General features: G+C 43.5%; 1 non-coding gene across 1 annotated transcript; it reads left to right on the top strand.

The window, feature by feature from the left end:
• The first annotated feature begins 6,868 nt into the window (after positions 1-6,868).
• LOC112208707 (U5 spliceosomal RNA) lies at positions 6,869-6,980 on the top strand. Its single transcript, XR_002943285.1, has one exon. It is a non-coding gene; the product is annotated as a U5 spliceosomal RNA (small nuclear RNA).
• The last annotated feature ends 10,688 nt before the right edge of the window (positions 6,981-17,668 follow it).

Raw genomic sequence — 17,668 nt, 5'->3', positions numbered from 1 at the left:
AGGGGTCCTGCAGCGCCCACACCTGGTAGCTCCTTCGGGGCATGACGTCTGGCCAGCTCAGGCCGCAGAATGGTTACTATCCTGGGTATTATTCGTGGTTATCTGGCATTTGCCACTCTGGGTGTCCTTCCAGATAATGAAGGGACCATCGCGCCCTTCACATGCGCCAAAACTGTCTGGATTGTGTGGGTGCGCTGCAGTGGGAAAAGTGGGTGTGGGGAAAGTCGAACCCATTACTCAGAAGGCCGAATGTGTATGGACTACGTAGGTCCAGAAACCCAGCTGCACCACTTGCTAGTTGTGTGATCTGCAGCAAGTTTCTTTGCCCCGGTTTCCTTGTCTATTAAATGGGTATTATGATGGTGGTACCAACCTCTTGAGGCTGTTCAGGGTTAATTCATTAAATTAGTTAATTGATAGGTAAATTATTTACAGTTGTGCCTGGCACATAGTATGTACTCGTGAGTGTGTATTGTTTTGTTTTCCAATTGTGTTTTTTGAAGACACAAAATAGGTGCTGCTGGGACTCCAATATGTGGCGTGCTTTAGGGAAATAGATTTTTTTTTTTTTTAAGGACAATTTTCGAAGTTTAGCGAAAGAGCTATTAACATTTGGCTTAGAGCCCTTTCCTGCCCTGTACTGGGATGTGTGTCCCGGTCCAGCCTGGAGACAGATTTTAGTTATTCCTTCCACAGGAATTAGATTTATCCACCACTTTCAAAACAAGTCCTGCCATGGAGAGTATATTATGTATCTACTGCTGGATAATAAACTACTCTAATGCTTTGTGGCTAAAAACAATAAACATTGTTATCTTTTGACAGTTTCTGTGGACCCAGAATTCAAGAGCAGCTTGGCTGGGTGGTACTGGCTGAGGGTCTCTGCTGAGGTTGCAGTCAGGTGTCATGTGGGGCTGAAGTCATCTGAAGCTTGACTGAGTTTGGAGGATCCACCTCCAAGGTGGTTTACTCACATGGCTGTCAAGTGGGTGCTGGTTGTTGGCAGGAAGCGTCAGTTCCTTCCCATGTGAGGGTTTTCACAACATGGCATGTAGCTTTCTCCCAAAGTGAGCAATCCAAGAGGCCAAGGCCAAAGCTTTTATGACCTAGTTTTGGAAATCATGCATCATGATTTCCTCAATACATTCTCCTCAGATTAGTCATGATTCAGTGTGGGAAGAGATACACAAGGTTTGAATGCCAGGATATGAGAACCATTGGGAGCCATTGTGGGGCCACCTAGCACAGAGATTTTAACTGTCACAGAAACAGTTCATTTTATAAAATCTATAGTATTTTCACTTTAAAGTTTATGCACAGCACTTGTTTTAAATAATTAGATTTCCAGAAACAATGGCATGACAAGGACATACATGTGCATACTGTCCCTTCGCTAAACCTATTAAAATGAACATTTACCATGAGTGGGTGCACATAAACGTACATACATATACACCACAAATTCTAAACAGTATTAGCCAGTGGAAAAAAACATGATAAATTGGACTTAATCAAAGTTAAATCTTCTGCTTTTCAGAAGATACTTTTAGAGAATGAAAAGACAAGCCACAGACTGGGAGAAAATACTGAAAATATTTGATAAAAGACTTGTTTCCAAAATATATAAAGGACTCTCAAAACTCATAAGAAAATAAACCAATTTTTTAAAATAGGCAAAAGATTTGAACAGATACTTCACCAAAGAAGATATATGGAAAGCAATTAAATATTTGAAAAGATGCTCAACATTGTTAGTCATTAGAGAAATGCAAATTAAAACCGCAGTGAAACAGTATTACACACTTACTAGAAAAGCTAAAAGTAGAGACAACATCAAGTGTAGGCAAAGATGTATCAGAAGTGGAACCCATACAATACTGATGGAAATGTACAATGGCACAGTCTCTTTGGAAAAACTTTGCAGATTCTTTAAAAATTAAATATACACCTACCTTATTATCTAGCCATTTCACTCTTGTTATTTACCCAAGAGAAATGAAAACATATGTCCTTCCATTACAAAGACTTGCATACAAATTTTCATAACAGCTTTATTTATAATAGCCAAAAACTGGAAACAATTCAAATGGCCATCATTTGAGTTAAATTGTGGCATATCCATACAGTGGAATACTACTCAGTAATAACAAGGAATGAACTACTGATATATATGCAACAACATGGGTGAATCTCAAAATAATTCTGTGGTGTGAAAGACATCACACCAAAAAAAATAATAACTTTAAAAAGAGTACATACTGTGTGATAGCATTTATATAAAATTCTAGAAAAGGAAAACTATAGTAAAAGAAAACAGATTGGTGGTTTCTTGGGGCTGGAGGCAGGAGAGGAGCAGGCTGGAATGGAGAGATTATAAAAGGGCATAAGGAAACTTTTTGGGGTATGATTATGTTTGTTATCTTGATTGTGTTATTTTTTGAGACATATACATATGGCAAAACTTATCAAATCATACACTTTATGCATGGCTTACTGTATGTCAGTGATACCTCAATTTAAAAAATATATACATACTAGAAAGACAACATAATCTTAAAATGGGTTGTGTCCTTAAATCTAACCCTAGTTCTAATCCTGATAGGACAAACTTGAAGGAAAAAGCCATTCATCAGGGAGGAGAATCTGCAGGCTGAAAGTGCTCTGCTCTCTAAATTCTAGGAAATTTTAATGGGGAAAAACCAGCAACAAGACATATCCTAGTGAAATTACGAAAATTTAAGATTTAAAGTTCTGCAAATTTCCAGACTGAAAAGGAAGCAAAATCAGGCTGCCTCAGACTTCTTCTTGGCAATATTAGATGCCAAGACACACACATGGAGCAGGGTCTGGAGTAATGCTTCTCAAACCTTAGTGTGTCCACAAAGTCACCTGGTAGCATTGTCAAAGAGTAGAGTTTGATTCAGTGAGCTTGTAGTTCTGATAAATCTCCCAGGTGATGCCAATGCTGCTGGTCTTCAGGTGACAATTTGAGTAGCAAAGGTCTACAGAAGTGGTTATTTGGCTGGGCGCGGTGGCTAACACCTGTAATCCCAGCACTCTGGGAGGCTGAGGCAGGCAGATCACCTGAGGTCAGGAGTTTGAGACCAGCCTAGCCAATATGGTGAAACCCTGTCTCTACTAAAAATACAAAAAAAATTTAGCTGGGCATGGTGGCACATGCCTGTGATCCCAGCTACTCAGGAGGGTAAGGCAGGAGAATTGCTTGAACCTGGGAGGTGGAGGTTGCAGTGAGCCAAGATCGCGCCACTGCACTCCAGCCTGGGTGACAGAGCAAGACTCCATCTCAAAAAAAAAAAAAAAAAAAAAAAAAGGTGGTTCTTTGTAGAATCACCTTATAATTACCTAGGGAATTAAAAAAAAAATACTGATACCTGGGACCTGCTCCCAGAGATTCTGAAATAATTGGTCTAGGATTCAGCCTAGGCATTGGTATTAAAAAACAAAAACAAAAACACAACATCCCAAGTGGTTCTAATGGGCAGTTGGGTTAAGAGCCTCTGGCATGGAGTGTTGAGGGAAATGAACTTAGTCTAGGAAGTATATGCTCAACATGGCACGGTCTTTGTAGAGTATCTATCAGCATACAACAGCCCCTTTGACTGCCCTCCTCACCAACAGCAGTGAGTCCCAGATAGCTGTGTAAATACTGTGTAATTCTGCTCCCCCACCCATAGTTGAATTAATCAAGAATGAATATATGATCTGAGTGGGGCCAGACCACACTCTCTCCCTGTAATTAGGAGGTGAGATAACGAACAGTCATTCCTTAGCAGGGTCTAACTGTGGACAGCCCTACTCTTGAACAAGTGCCTTTTTTTTTCTTTTTGAGACAGAGTCTTGCTCTGTCACCCAGGGTGGAGTGCAATGGTGCGATCTTGGCTCACTGCAACCTCCACCTTTGGGATCAAGTGATTCTCCTGCCTCAGCCTCCCAAGTAGCTGGGATTACAGGCACCTGCCACCACACCTGGCTAATTTTTGTATTTTTAGGAGAGAGGGGGTTTCATCATGTTGGCCAGGTTGGTCTTGAACTCCAGGTGTGAGCCACTGTGCCTGGCCTTGAACAATTGTCATCTGAATGTTTAGTTTCTGGTACAGAATGAATCAGAATTCAAGGCAATCTTGGAGCTTCAGTTTTTTTCCGCACTCCATCCATTTATACAGCTGCCATCACCGTGGAGTTTTCTGATGCTAAAGAAGGTGGGTGTTCTGGCCGGGCAGGTGTTTCATGCTTGTAATCCCAGCACTTTGGGAGGCAGAGACGGGCCAATCACTTGAAGCCAGGAGTTCGAGACTGGCCTGGCCAACATGGCGAAACCCCGTCTCTATTAAAAATACAAAAATTAGGACGGGCACGGTGGCTCACGCCTGTAATCCCAGCACTTTGGGAGGCCAAGGCGGGTGGATCACAAGGTCAGGAGTTTGAGACCAGCCTGGCCAATATGGTGAAACCCCATCTCTACTAAAAATATAAAAATTAGCCGGGCATGGTGGTGGGCACCTATAGTCCCAGCTACTTGGGAGGCTGAGGTAGGAGAATCGCTTGAACCTGGGAGGTGGAGGTTGCAGTGAGCTGAGCTCGTGCCATTGCACTACAGCCTGGGCGACAGAGTGAGACTCTGTCACAAAAAAAAAAAAAAAAAAAATACAAAAATTAGCCAGGTGTGGTGTGGTGACACGCACTGTAATCCCAGCTACTCGGGAAGCTGAGGCAGGAGAATTGCTTGAACCCGGGAAGCAGAGGTTGCAGTGAGCCAAGATTGCACCACTACACTTCAGCCTGGGTGACAGCACGAGACTCCATCTCAAGAAAAAAAAAAAAAAAGAAGGTGGGTGTTCTGATTAAAAGCTTGTCCATTCCCTACATGGCGTACCGTTTCTCCCTATGTGGATTTTCTGGTGCTGTGAAAGTTCTGACCTATATTTAAAGGCTTTTCTACATTCTTTACAATTGTATGATATCTACCCAGGGTAAATTCTCTGATGTTGGTGAAAGACTGACCTTAGTTTGAAACATCAACTTCACTCACCACATTCATTAGATCTGTTCTGTGTGAACTCTCAGATTTGTAACAAGGTGCATGCTGTCACTAATGATTTTACCTAATTTCTTAAACTTCTCTTCTGAACAGTGGAGGGACCTATATTGCCTGACTGATACATCTATGAAACCTCTCTTCTTCGTCTTTTTCTTCCTTGTGCAATGACCCTGCTGCCACTCTAAGCTGCCCTAATGGTCAGAGTGCTAGACTGCATCCCTTGCTGATGTCAGTCCTTGGGGTTCTATTTCTTCAGAAGTTGGCAACTGTGGATTAGTCCCTTAATGACAATTCTGGTCTTATCTGGTGACATAACAAAAAGAAAAGACAAGGCCAGACATGGTGGCTCGCACCTGTAATCCCAGTACTTTGGGAGGCCGAGACAGGCAGATCACTTGAGGTCAGGAGTTTGAGACCAGCCTGGCCAACATGGCAAAACCCCATCTCTACTAAAATACAAAAACTAGCTGGGCATGGAGGTATGTGCCTGTGGTTTCAGCTACTTGGGAGGCTAAGGCACAAGAATCGCTTGAACCCAGGAGGCAGAGATTGCAGTGTGCCAAGATTGTACCACTGCACTCCAGCCAGGGTGACAGCAAGACTCAGAAAGAAAGAAAGAGGGAGGGAGGGAGGGAGAGAGGGAGGAAGGAAGGAAGGAAAAGGAAAGGAAGGAGGGAAGGAAGGGTCAAATTTCAATCATTAGCTGGGCTGGAGGAGAAAGTCAATCAAGTGTTACTAGGTTACTTTCTGAGTATATGGTTTCTTCCCAACAGACTAAAATGGCTGCATAAGGGCCAGAGGAAACAAGGACAGAGACCTAATGGGATCCCACAGAAAACTGAAGATGCTGGTAATTAACAGGATGGGTCAAAAGAGGAGCTATTTTGTTTCCAGAAGCAGGGCGACAAGAATTAAAGAGTGTAGAGGGAGATGAACAGGTCCCTTCAAGATGGGAAGGAGGTTAGAGAAAAGAGTGAGGTGGAAGAGGGAGAAGCAGCAGCAAGAGCATGGGAAGAAGAAACAGGATGTGCCTGGGTCTGGAGGAGAGGGCTAGGTGAGCAGCTGCAGCACCACACCAGATCCAGCAGGTTGAGAAGCACAGACCAGGAACCGAGGGTTCCAACACCCAACCAACGACTCTTACTTCCAGAAAATTCTATGTTCAAATATTACCCATGAAATATTCTGTGATAAGAGAGAAAATCTTCATCAGAAAGTTGCCTGATACCGAAAGCAGATAAGAAAGCTACTGGCTGCATAAGGAATATTCTTAGTTAATCTACAATTTTAGAAGGCTATTCTTTTCATTAATGAAGGCCATTAGTGGACTAATCAGATGACCTATAGCTGCAGCAAAGAGGATTCACAAGTAGATGCAGAAGGACTGTTGGGAAGTTTTCTTACCGAAATAGCCTTAAGTCCTAGGGCAGGGTCATTACTGGGAAGGGAGTGCTTCAAGGTAATGGTGGGGCTGGATTGAAAGGCACTATGCTATAAAAGGATTCTGTATAGTTTGATTTGAAATTGGAACAGGCTGAAAATAAGAAGAAAAGCCAAAATATATGTCTCTGGATTTTTTTTATCTTGTTCAATTAATTTATTTCAAATGAAGAAAGCCAGTTTCCATCCAGTTACAATCATGAATTCCTCAGAGTTTATTTTTAGGTCAATATTTAGAAACAGCATTACATTTTCTCACAGAAACAATGAACAATAATGATTATGTTTGCTTCCAGGCTAGCTCACAGAAGCCTATATTCCTCTAATTGTAATGAAAACACATCTTTGTATTGAAAATAGTAGAAAATTATACTCTGGTTTCTCTTCAGATCATATAAATATTTTACCTTTTACTAAAGATTTCCATGGAGAGGAACACCTCTGAGTCTTAAGATACCATCTCATGCCAGTTAGAATGGCGATCATTAAAAAGTCAGGAAACAACAGATGTTGGAGAGGTTGTGGAAAAATAGGAATGCTTTACATCATTGGTGGGAGTGTAAATTAGTTCAACCATTGTGGAAGACAGTGTGGTGATTCCTCAAGGATCTAGAACTAGAAATACCATTTGACCCAGCAATCTCATTACTGGGCATATACCCAAAGTATTATAAATCATTCTACGATAAAAACACCTGCACACGTATGTTTATGGCAGCACTGTTCACAACAGCAAAGACTTGGCACCAACCCAAATGTCCATCAACGATAGACTGGATTAAGAAAATGTGGCACATATACACCATGGAATACTATGCAGCCATAAAAAAGGATGAGTTCACGTCCTTTACAGGGACATGGATGAAGCTGGAAACCATCATTCTCAGCAAACTATCACAAGATCAGAAAACCAAACACTGCCTGTTCTCACTCATAAGTGAGAGTTGAACAATGAGAACACATGGACACAGGGAGAGGAACATCACACACCAGGGCCTGTAGCTGAGATTATAGGCGCCTGCCACCACACCTGGCTAATTTTTGTACTTTTAGTAGAGACCGGGTTTCACCATGTTGGCCAGGCTGGTCTCAAACTCCTGACCTCAAGTGATGCGCCCACCTCAGCCTCCCCAAGTGCTGGGATTACAGGCATGAGCCACCGTGCCCGGTGACCCTATCTCTTAAAACAAGCAAACAGACAAAAACAAAAACAAAGAGGAAAAGCAGGAAGGGAAGCTCACAGGTTCTCTCACTCCCCAGAACAGACACCTCTCAGGGCCTCTCTGCCAAGCAGCACCCAGGGATCTGGGCCCCATGGTATTCCCCCTTGCTCCAGCAGAGATATCAGAACTTGTTTTGGGAATAAAATGTTTCTCAAGGAGAAAAAAAAGGAATAGGAAAATGTGGGGAGTCAACCAGAGTTGATATCTGGAACTCTTTTCAGCCCATCTTCTGCCTTTAGCAAGTGAAGGAAGAACTGGAACACCCAGGAGAACAAGTGAGGCGGGATTTCAGGGAAAGTGGAGCACTCTACAGAAGAAGCCCAACTGTCTTACTCAGGAAGGAGCGTAACACATCTGGCCCTGTGAGAGTGTGGGCTGAAATAGTGGTAGTATCCCACCCACATGGTAGGAGGCTAAGATCTCAAGAAAACAGGGATGGTGTAGGGACAGAGGGCTCAATTAGGGCATCAAAAAAATTTTCATTTCCCATTGTGCCCAAAGCAGAGCCTCTACTAGGGAACTGGGGACATCTGTTTCAATACTACAGAGAACCTAGGGCTCTCCCTGGCCAGCAGTCCCTGAGGCGGGTGAGTTAGGTAACTCAGCTCATGGAATTCTGAAAATGAGCTTATGAGAGATACCTCAGCCTATAAGAAGAAAGAAGCCAGGAAGCTAAGTACAAAGGCTGAGTCCTAGAGAGGGCGTCATCCGGAGAAGCAACAGAACTATATCTCCCATACCATCTCTGTACAAGGTCTTTTGAGCAGGCATCAGGCTGGCCCATTGTTTGTAGGTGAAATAGAAAGTTGTATCCTTGATGGTCACTAGTTCCTGAAACAAAAGATTCCTACTCAAGCCCTGGGTGGGAACGTGGGAAGGAAGCAGATGCGCTGTAGATAATTAGATGGCCAGATGAAGACCAACATAGAAAATCAATAGTATACCCCAAAATTCAGTTGGAAGATGGACAAGACCTATAGCGCACACATGCACGTGTGCACGCATGTGCGCGCACGCACGCGCGCGCACACACACACACACCCCTTCACTGAAAAACATAAAAGAAGAACTGAATAAATAACAAGAGAGAACATGTTCATAAGTGGAAAGCATTATTTTTCTAAAACTGTCATTTCTCATTTAATCTATAAGTCACTGCAATCCCAAAGGAAATAATTTTTTATTCTAAAGTTCTAAAGAATCTGGATTATGAAGCTTATACAGAGGGACAGATGAAAAGACTAGTAAGAATATTTTTGGGGGAAAAAGGAAATTTGCTGTACCCATATATCAATCCATACTATAACATTACAGTAATCATTTCCTGACTGTCAGGAGATCAAGACCATCCTGGCTAACACAGTGAAACCCTGCCTCTACTAAAAAATACAAAAAAAGTAGCCGGGTGTGGTGGCGGGTGCCTGTAGTCCCAGCTACTCGGGAGGCTGAGGCAGGAGAATGGTGTGAATCAGGGAGGTGGAGCTTGCAGTGAGCCGAGATCACGCCACTGCACTCTAGCCTGGGGAACAGAGCAAGACTCCGTCTCAAAAAAAAAAAATTTAGCCAAGCATGATGGTGCATGCCTGTAGTCCCAGCTACTTGGGGGACTGAGGCAGGAGGATGGCTTGAGCCCAGGAGGTTGAGGTGGCTGCAGTGAGCCAAGATCTCCCCACTCCACTCCAGCCTGGGTGACAAAGTGAGACCCTGTCAAGAAAAAAAAAAAAAAAAAGAGGAGAGGAGGATTTGGCCTCCAGGGCATGGCATCATATAGGGAAATATTAATAGCTCTTTGTATCTCTTTATAAGCCCTCACCATTCCTAGGACCTTGTCCAGTGGGGCTGGACTGGTAAAGATGAATCTAACCATCTCCAGTCTGTGCTCCATCGCCATTCCCTCTAAAGTCCTTGTTAACACAGCAAGCTTTGACATACTGAGTGTTACCCTCCCCCAAGGGGAAGCCTACAAACTAGAGAAGTAGCCCAATTTCACAGTCTCAAGTGCAGAGGTGTATTAGCCAAGCTTATTATAATTTGGACTGAACTGTAAGAGGCAGAGTTCTTCCCCCACAGCTTGTTAACTGCTGTTAAGATATAAAGAACAGGCCGGGCGCAGTGGCTCATGCCTGTAATCCTAACACTTTGAGAGGCTGAGGCGGGGGGATCACGAGGTCAGGAGTTCGAGACCAGCCTGGCCAACTGGCAAAACCTCATCTCTACTAAAAATACAAAAATTAGCTGGGCGTGGTGGCACATGCGTGTAATCCCAGCTACTCTGGAGGCTGAGGAAGGAGAATCACTTGAACCCGGGAGGTGGAGGCTGCAGTGAGCCAAGATCACACCACTGCACTCCGGCTATGGGAGCAAGGACCCCTCTTGGAGAAATATATATATATATATATAGAGAGAGAGAGAGAGAGAGAGAATGGGGAGTTTATGGAATGAGATGTGTCTGAAGGTGCTACTAAGAAATCTCAGCTTGGAAAGATGACGGCTAGGGGCAGGGGCATTCAAGGAGAGGCAGGAAATACCCTACCAGAGACCTATTCTGGTAGAATAGGAGATTCCAGAGACTTATTAGGAGGAATGGCAGTAGAGACAGAATTAAAGGAGAAATCATGCAGCCACACAGTTGTTGTTACCACCAAGACAGCTTCCATATTGGAGTGGATATGAAAATACAAAAAAAAAAAAAAAAAGAAGAAGAAGGAGAGGAGTGAGGAGGGGAGGGGAAGGGAGGGGAGAGATAACCAGAACTGAATCAAATGGAGAGCTATAGCCAGAGAGCCAGCCTTGCTACTGTTGAGTTGCTTGCACACATATATCCCAAACAGAAAGATCCAACTCACTCAGCTATGGCCAGAGGTGGCTGTTTACCCCAAAGACAGAGCCCCAAGGAAATCAGAGGAGACTATATCCCCATTTCCCTAACCGCACCAGCTCTTCCACCCACTGGCTATCACAAACTGTCATCAGAGGAAGATGTGAATGCAGTCTGAGAGATCACTGAGAGCCAAAAAACGTTAATAGAGTATAATCAACACAAAGGCAGAATGAATTGTCAAAGATAAATTTATGAAAGTTTCCAGGCAGAAGAGAAAAAAAAAATCCTGAAGCTTCTCAGTTATCTTAGTTGTCAGGAGACATGAAGCAATAGAAATGAGGGAAAAGACTGTGATCTAATTAGCAACAGGCATCTTTTGGGTGTCTGATCAGCCTGGTTTACCACCCCCTCCCAAAGGATGGGGCCCTGGAAGCTTCATTTACATCACATGACCCAGCCCCCCGGGCCATAGGAGCAGACCAGAAGTGAACACCCAACCCAAACTGAGCAAATCCTATTCTCTCTGCCAAGAATTAGGAATTAAGTCTGAGAGATTCTAACTGAATTCGGGCTGGTCTCTGAAATGGAGTTGTAAACTTAGGACCTCTGGCAATTTCTGCCCTATGCCTAGGATCAGAGAAAGCAGGAAAGCAAAGAGCAAAAAAGGGATCAGAAGTGAGGAAAGAGCTGAGATTGAACCTGAGTGTGCTGCCTGTTGTTCCTGATTGCTTGGATTTTCCACGCTCCAGAACTTCTAGTTGCATTCTTGCCTTTGGGTGCCGGGGTACATGCAGAAATCCTCATAATAAATTAAGTGTATTTAAGTTAATTCAAGTAGGTTTCTGCTATTTTTAAACAGAATCCTAAATAGCACACTTAGCTAAGTCACTGTTAAAGGCAAAAGTCTGAAAACAGCACAACTTAGTTAATAGCCATCCGTCTTTCCTGAAGAAAGTGGACATTCCTTACGCAAATCTTGAACTAGCAAGTAGAGGGGAGTATGAACTGTTTCTGCTCAAATTCTCACATAAATATTTGGGTTTCTTCCCACACCAACAACCAATTCTTCAGCTCTCTGGACACCAGCTAGGTGTCTAACAATTCAACTCTGGCACTAACTACCCAGAGTTAGCATCAAACCATACAGGTTAAAGGCTCAGTCCCACAAGACTGTCCCCACTTCAGATGCCAATCATAAGTTCTGGGCCACTGTACTTCTGTTCCCGTAACCCTCTTCTCATGTTTGATAATGTGCTAGAATGGCTCACAGAAATCAGGAAGGCACTTTACTTCCTATTACTGATTTATTATAAAGGACACAACTCAGGAACAGCCAAATGGAAGAGATACAAAGGGCAAGGTATGGAGGGAGGGGCATGGACCTTCCATGCACCACCCTTCAAGCACCTCCATGTGTTCACAAACCTGGAAGCTCTCTGAATCTCCTTGTTTAGGGTTTGTATGGAGGTTTCATTACATAGGGATGATTGATTACATTATTAGCCATTGATGATTAGCTCAGCCTCCAGCCCCTCTCCCCTTCCCAGAGGTTGGAGGTTGGGGTTGAATGTTCCAGCCCTCTAATTATTCCTTGATCTTTCTGCCACCAGACCCCATCCCTAAGCTATCTCAGGGACCTCAGCTACCAGTCATCTCATTAGCATACAAAAGACACACCACTCTGGAGGTTGTAAGGGTCTCAGAAGTTCACGTGCCAAGAACTAAGACTGAATATTATAACAAAAGATGCTCTTATTACTAGGAAACTACAAGGATTTTAGCAGCTTTATGCCAGAAACTGGGGAAAAGGACAAATATATCTTTCTTATTGTATTACAGTATCACAAGGGGAAAAGTCAGTATGTTTAGCTATAACCATTTCACTTTCCGAAGAAATAGAAGGCCAGGTGCGGTGGTTCATGCCTGTAATCAGAGCACTTTGGGAGGCCGAGGCAGACAGATCACCTGAGGTCAGGAGTTCGAGACCAGCCTGGCAAACATGGTGAAACCCTGTCTCTAGTAAAAATACAAAAATTAGCCAGACGTGGTGGCTCATGCCTGTAATCCCAGCTACTCAGGAGACTGAGGCAGGAGAATCGCTTGAACCCATGAGGCGGAGAGTGCAGTGAGCCGAGATCACGTCGTTGCATTCCAGCCTGGGTGACAGAGTGAAATTCCATCTCAAAAAAAAAAAAGAAAAAGAAAAAGAAAAAGAAGAAATAGAAACTCCTTGGGGCTGGGCGCGGTGGCTCACACCTGTAATCCCAGCACTTTGGGAGGCTGAGGCGGGCGGATCACGAGGTCAGGAGATCGAGACCATCCTGGCTAACACGGTGAAACCCTGTCTCTACTAAAAATACAAAAAATTAGCTGGTCATGGTGGCGGGCGCCTGTAGTCCCAGCTACTCGGGAGGCTGAGGCAGGAGAATGGCGTGAACCCGGGAGGCGGAGCCTGCAATGAGCCGAGGTTGCGCCACAGCACTCCAGCCTGGGCGACAGAGTGAGACTCTGTCTGTGTATAATATATATACACACACACACTATATATATACACACGCATACCCACATACACACACACAGTATATATACACACACACACATATATGTGTGTGTGTATATATATATATTTCTTATTTATTTATTTATTTATTTATTTTTTCAGATATGTCGCCCAGGCTGGAGTGCAGTGGCAAGATCTTGGCTCACTGCAACCTCCGCCTCCCAGGTTCAAGCAATTCTCCTGCCTCAGCCTCCCAAGTAGCTGGGATTTCAGGCGCCCACCACCATGCCCGGCTAATTTTTGTGTTTTTAGTAGAGATGGGGTTTCACCATATTGGCCAGGCTGGTCTCGAACTACTAAACTCAGGTGATCCACCCACCTCGGCCTCCCAAAGTGCTGGGATTACAGGCATGAGCCACTGCGCCCAGCCTATATTATATATATTTTATAAAATATATATATAGTGGCTTGGTCTCACAACTCAACTCTAGCATAGCATCACATGATGCGTAACATTATGCTTTTTTAAATTAAATTAAATTTTAAAAAATTATTTTTAGTAGAAACACAGTTTTCCTATGTTGCCCAGGCTGGTCTTGAACTCCTGATTTCAAGTGATACTCCTACCTTGGCCTCCCAAAGTATTGGGATTACAGGTGTGAGCCACCACACCTGGCTACAAACTTCCTTAACTTAAACATTCCTTTCTGGTAACTCCAAGTTCTTAGACCACACTTTGTTCTTCTAAACAATTACAAATTAAATAATCTCTGGCCCCGCACGGTGGCTCACGCGTGTAATCTTAGCACACGCCTGTAATCCCAGCACTTTGGGAGGCTGGGGCGGGTGGATCACTTGAGTTCGGGAGTTCAAGACAGGCCCGGCCAACATGGTGAAACCCCGTCTCAACTCAATTGCACCACTGCATTCCAGCCTGGGCAACAAAGCAAGACTCTGTCTCAAAAAAAGAAAAAAAAGACTCTCTGAACCCACCTATGACCTGTATTCCCCTGCTTCAAGATATCTTGCCTTTTGGGACCAAACCAATGTATAACCTCCATGTATTGATTGATGGCTTTTTGTGTAGCTTCTGCTTCCCTGAAATGTATAAAACAGAGTTACATTCTGACTGCCTCAGGACTACTTACTCAAGGTTTCCTGGGTTTGTGTTTTCTCCAGGCCACGGTCACTTCACATTGGCTCAGGTTAAACGTCTCTGAAATATTTTTCATAGTTTGTTTTTTTACATTAAGTGCTGGGATTACAGGCATGAGCCACTGCGCCCAGCCACAAAGGTTTTTTAAAAAAACCTTTGTTTTTTAAAAAACTACATTTTTAAAAAAACCTTTGTGGCCGGGCGCGGTGGCTCATGCCTGTAATCCCAGCACTTTGGGAGGCTGAGGTGGGCAGCTCACCTGACGTCAGGAGTTTGAGACCAGCCTGACCAACATGGAGAAACCCCATCTCTACTAAAAATACAAAATTAGCCAGGCATGGTGGCGCATGCCTGTAGTCCCAGCTACTCGGGAGGCTGAGGCAGGAGAATTATTTGAACCTGGGAGGCAAAGGTTGTGGTGAGCCAAGATCGCGCCATTGCACTCCAGCCTGGGCAACAAGAGTGAAACTTCATCTCAAAAAATAATAAATAAATAAATAAACCTTTGCATGTTGTTATACTGCCCTGAAGCAGTGATTCTGAGAAGGGTCAGTCTCTAGGCAGTAGGCCAAACCAGTGAGATCATAATGTCTGGTAAGATCAGTGTCAGTCTGTTTTCTGTTACTATAACAGAATATCACAGATTGGGTAATTTATAAAGAAAAGAAGTTTATTTAGCTCATGGTTCCGAGGGCTGGGAACTGTGGAGAGGCCGTATCTGGCCTTCTTGCTGTGTCATAACATGATGGAAAGCATCACATGGCAAGATGGCAAGAGCATGCATGTCAGCTCAGGTCTCCCTTCCTCTTCTTATAAAGCCATCAGTCCCATCATAGGGGCCCCAAGCTGATAACTGTGTCTAGTTCTAATCATCTCTTAAAAGCCCCACCTCTTAATACTGTTACAATGGGGATTAAGTTTCTTTTTTTTTTTTTTTTTTGAGACAGAGTCTCACTCTGTTGCCCGTTGGAGTACAGCGGCATGATCTCAGCTCACTGTAACCTCTCCCTCCTGGGTTTAAGCGATTCTCCTGCATCTGCCTCCTGAGTAGCTGGGATTACAGGCGCCTGCTACCACACCCGGCTAATTTTTGTATTTTTAATAGAGATGGAGTTTCACCACACTGGCCAGGCTGGTCTCGAACTCCTGACCTCCCAAAGTGTTGGAAATACAGGCGTGAGCCACCGTGCTTGGCGGGGATTAAGTTCCAACGTGAGTTTTGGTTGGGACATTTAAACCCCAGCATTCTGCCCCTGCCAACTGACTCCAAACTCATGACCTTCTCACATACAAAATGCATTCATTCTATCCTACTGGCCCCAAAAGTCTTAATTCACTTAGCTATCAACTCAAACAGTCCAGAGTGTCATCTGAATCAGATATGGGCGTAACTCAAGGGATGATTCCTCCCGAAGTGATTTCTCTCCAGCTGTAAACCTGTGAAGTCAAAACAAGTTATCTACTTCCAAAATACAATGGTGAAACGGGCATAAGATAGACATTCCCATTCCAATGGGGGAAACAGGCAAGAAAAAAAGGGGTAACTGGTCCCAAGTAAGTCTAAAACCCAGCCAAAAAAAAAAAAAAAAAAAAAGCCATTAAATCTTAAAACTTCAGAATGCTCTTTCAGTCCATGTGCAATCTTCTGGACACACTCAGAAGTTTGGGCCTCCAAAGCCTCAGGCAGCCCCACCCCTATGGCTTTGCTGGGCTGGGTCCACACTTGAGCTCGCTGAAGTCAGAGTCTCATGACCACAGCTCTCCCAGGCTGGTATTGCACATTGGTAGCTCTATAGTTTGGGGGTCTTGGTGGCAGTCTTCTAGGCTGTGAGTTTTCCAAATCTTTCCACTCTACTTTCCTTTCAATTGTAAGTTGTCTTTAAATCATCTCTTTCCTCTTATTTTACTGTAAGCAGTTCAAACTAGCCATGCAATAGCCTATATGCTTTTGCTGCTTAAACATTTCTTCCATCAGATATTCTAGTTCATCACTCTTAAATTCTGCCTTCCATAAAGCCTGGCACAGACACAGCTCAGCCAAATTCTTTGCTACTTTATAACAAGGATGGCTTTTGCTCCAGTTTCCAATACGATTTTATTCAGTTCCATCTGAGACTTCATTAGAATGGCCTTTACTGTCCATATTTATATCAACATTCTTGTCAAGATCACCTAAGTACAGCTGACCCTGGAACAACTCAGGGGTTATGGGCACCAACCCATGCCATGTATAACTTTTAACTCCCCAAAAATGTAACTACTAATAGTCTACTGTTGACCACAGCCTTACTGAAACAGTCGATCAACACATATTTTTTATGTTATACATATTAGACACTATATTCTTATAATAAAGCTAGAGAAAATATTAAGAAAATCATAAGAGAAATTATATTTAGTAAATATAATTCACTATATTATATGGATCATCATAAAGGTCTGTATCCTTGTCATTTTGTTAAGCAGGCTGAGAAGGGGAGAGGAGGGGGACTGGTCTTGCCATCTCAGGGGTGACAGAGGCAGAAGAAAGTCCATAAGTGGACCCACACAGTTGAAACCCAAGTTGTTCAAGGACCTCCTGTAATCTCTAAGAAGGTTCAGACTTTCCCTAGTCTTCTCTTCTAAGCCTTGGCCAAAATCACCCTTAATGCTCCATTAGATAATACAGGCTTTGTCTGACCTGATCTTCCAGATTTTTCAAGCCTCTACCCATTACTCAGCTCCAAAGCCACTTCTACATTTTTATGTAAATGTCAGAGCAGCAAACCTACTTATGGCTATCAATATTCTGTCTTGTTACATTTTGTGTGGCTCTAACTGAATACCATAGACTGGGTAATTTATACAGAATAGAGGTTTATTTAGTTCACAGTTCTGAAGGCTGAGAAGTCCAATATAAAGGTGCAGGCATCTGGTAAGGGCTTACTTGCTGCATCATGACATGGCAGGAGGCATCAAAAGGCAAGACAGAGCAGGCATGTGTTCCAGTTCCGGTTGCTCTTCCTCTCCTCATAAAGCCACCAGTCCCATCGTGGAGGCTCCACCCTGATGAACTTGGCTAATCCTAATCACCTCTTAAAGACCCCCCACCCAGTACTGTTACAATGGGGATTAAGTTTCAACATGAATTTTGCTGGGGATATTCAAACAATAGCAATCTGCACACTGAAAACATTTCTTGGTGTCATCAAAACAGTTCTTTATAAAACTAATTTAAAAGTGCCACCAATAAAATTCAGATTTAATCATAGGGAAATCTGGAGTAGGTGTGACGACATATCCAAGGGCCTGCATAGTAACTCATCAAGAATGGACTCACTTCTGAGAAACTACAGCAAGTCATGGTCAGGTTTCTCTTCTTTGCCTCTGGTGCTCACCAGTGTGATGCCAACAAGTTCCATCCATGTACAGCTTTAGAGATTACTATACTCAGGCATCTACCCTAAAGGGTACAAGTCCAAGTCACTTT

The sequence above is a fragment of the Pan troglodytes genome, chromosome 2 (assembly GCF_028858775.2).
Source record: "Pan troglodytes isolate AG18354 chromosome 2, NHGRI_mPanTro3-v2.0_pri, whole genome shotgun sequence".
NCBI classification, from domain to species: domain Eukaryota; kingdom Metazoa; phylum Chordata; class Mammalia; order Primates; family Hominidae; genus Pan; species Pan troglodytes.
Note: the sequence above shows the minus strand (reverse complement) of the source record. Positions and strands in the feature narration are given on the sequence as shown.